This window comes from Saccopteryx leptura, chromosome 12 (genome assembly GCF_036850995.1).
Source record: "Saccopteryx leptura isolate mSacLep1 chromosome 12, mSacLep1_pri_phased_curated, whole genome shotgun sequence".
NCBI classification, from domain to species: Eukaryota; Metazoa; Chordata; class Mammalia; order Chiroptera; family Emballonuridae; genus Saccopteryx; species Saccopteryx leptura.
Genome location: NC_089514.1, coordinates 39,823,711 through 39,826,201, shown reverse-complemented (window position 1 = coordinate 39,826,201; position 2,491 = coordinate 39,823,711). Strand labels below are relative to the sequence as shown.

At 47.3% G+C, this 2,491-nt stretch overlaps 1 pseudogene; it reads left to right on the top strand.

The window, feature by feature from the left end:
* Window positions 1-324: 324 nt before the first annotated feature.
* LOC136383915 (ATP-dependent RNA helicase DDX19A pseudogene) lies at window positions 325-1,850 on the top strand (annotated as a pseudogene).
* Window positions 1,851-2,491: the final 641 nt, after the last annotated feature.

Here is a 2,491-nt window from a genome sequence, read left to right as displayed (position 1 = left end):
CAGGTGAAGGCATCAGTGCCCACGTGTGAGAAGTAGCTGTGGGATGGTGTTACCACTCAATGCCTTCAAAGATGGCTGAAACCAATAGAGAAGTTGTAGCAAAATCATAAAAGGAAATTAGGTGTGAGTTGCCTTTAGATACCTCCAACGCCTTCTGTGAATAAATATGTAGGTGAGATTCCAGCATTGCTATAGATCCTGTGTTTGGAGTTAAGCTGAAAGAGCTATATGCCTAGAATGATTACTTAAAATGTGACACAGAAAAGCTTTTATTGTCTGAAGAATGGAATTTTATGCTACTAAAAATAAGTTTTGATTGTTGGCGTGCAGTGCGGTGATTGTTTTTGCGAGTCGGCCTCCTTCCCTCCGCACCATGGCCACCGATTCATGGGCCCTCGCAGTGGACGAGCAGGAAGCGGCTGTCAAGTCGATCAGTCATTTGCAGATCAAGGAAGAGAAAGTCAAACCAGATACCAATGAGGACAGAGCTGCCTAGTCCTTACTCAACAAGCTGATCAGAAGCAACCTGGTCGATAACACAAACCAAGTGGAAGTCCTGCAGCAAGATCCAAAGTCCCCCCTCTACTCAGTGAAGTCCTTCGCAGAGCTTCGGCTGAAACCACAGCTTCTCCTGGGAGTCTATGCCATGGGCTTCAACCGGCCGTCCAAGATACAAGAGAACGCATTGCCTATGATGCTTGAACCCCCACAGAACCTGACTGCCCAGTCTCAGTCTGGCACTGGTAAAGCAGCTGCCTTTGTCCTGGCCATGCTCAGCCGAGTGGAACCAGCAGAGAGATACCCCCAGTGCCTGTGCCTCTCCCCAACATATGAGTCGGCGCTTCAAACAGGAAAAGTGATTGAGCAGATGGGCAAATTTCATCCGGAACTAAAGCTTGCTTATGCTGTTCGAGGCAATAAATTGGACAGAGGTCAGAAGATCAGTGAGCACATTGTCATTGGCACCCCTGGGACTGTCTTAGACTGGTGTGCCAAGCTCAAGTTCATTGACCCCAAGAAGATCAAGGTGTTTGTTCTAGATGAGGCTGACGTGATGATAGCTACTCAGGGCTACCAAGATCAGAGTATCCGCATCCAAAGGATGCTGCCCAGGAACTGCCAGATGCTGCTTTTCTCTGCCACCTTTGAAGACTCTGGATGGAAATTTGCCCAGAAAGTGGTCCCAGACCCAAACATTATCAAACTGAAGCGTGAGGAGGAGACATTGGACACCATCAAGCAGTATTACGTCCTGTGCAATAACAGAGACGAGAAGTTCCAGGCCTTGTGTAACCTCTATGGGGCCATCACCATTGCTCAAGCCATGATCTTCTGCCATACCCGCAAAACGGCCAGTTGGCTGGCAGCAGAGCTCTCAAAAGAAGGCCACCAGGTGGCTCTGCTGAGTGGTGAGATGACGGTGGAACAGAGGGCTGCAGTGATTGAGCGCTTCCGAGAGGGCAGAGAAGGTTCTGGTGACCACCAACGTGTGTGCCCGTGGTATCGATGTAGAACAGGTGTCTCTTGTCATCAACTTTGACCTTCCCGTGGACAAGGATGGGAACCCAGACAACGAGACCTACCTGCACCGGATCGGGCGCCCTGGCCGCTTTGGCAAGAGGGGCCTGGCAGTGAACATGGTCGACAGCAAGCACAGCATGAACATCCTCAACAGAATCCAGGAGCATTTTAATAAGAAAATAGACTGAACATGGATGATTTGGACGAGATTGAGAAAATAGCTAACTGAGAAGCTCCACCCGTCATTGGTGCCCACCCTTGGCACTCCCGTAAATGAGAGACTAGTACAGGCCTCAACAGTCACCACAAAGACGAAGGCACGAATAGAGAGAAACTACCTACCTCGTTTTAAATTACGTTTGGACTTGACAAAAATTGTGCAAATGATGGAGGAAGGGAGAAAAATTGTTTACACAACTTTTAAAGATTAGGCGTGAATACACAGAAATTTACCTTTTGGAAAAAAAAATAATAATAATAAGTTTTGACTTGCTGGGGACCAAAATATAAACAAGGTGTTTTTACAATCTGGATATCTTGGGGACAGAGGTTGTGGGCCTAACCCCCCACCTCACCTGCCCAGTTAACAAAGAGCTATACCTGATTCTCACTTGTCCCACCCATGTTCTACGGAAGAGGCTGGAAGCTAGTTTCTTATTGGTGTAAAGTTAGATTTGAATGGCATGATGGGGGTTGTCTTTGAGTTGTCTTGGAAACAACTGAATTGCTAATGGACCATGTTTTTTATTCCCCCTGAATAAAAACTGATGCTCTTTGGGGAGCGGCCATTACATCGGCTTAGAAGCAGTAGAGACTGTTCACCTGCTGTCCTCCCGAACCCATCTGTATGTATATATCTTTAAGTCTCTATCATTTATTCAATTGCATACCTTTTCCTGTTTGAAGACCCCATAATAGACTCGTCGTGGCTGGACCACGACAGAGACTCCCAGACCCATTCATGGAAAAA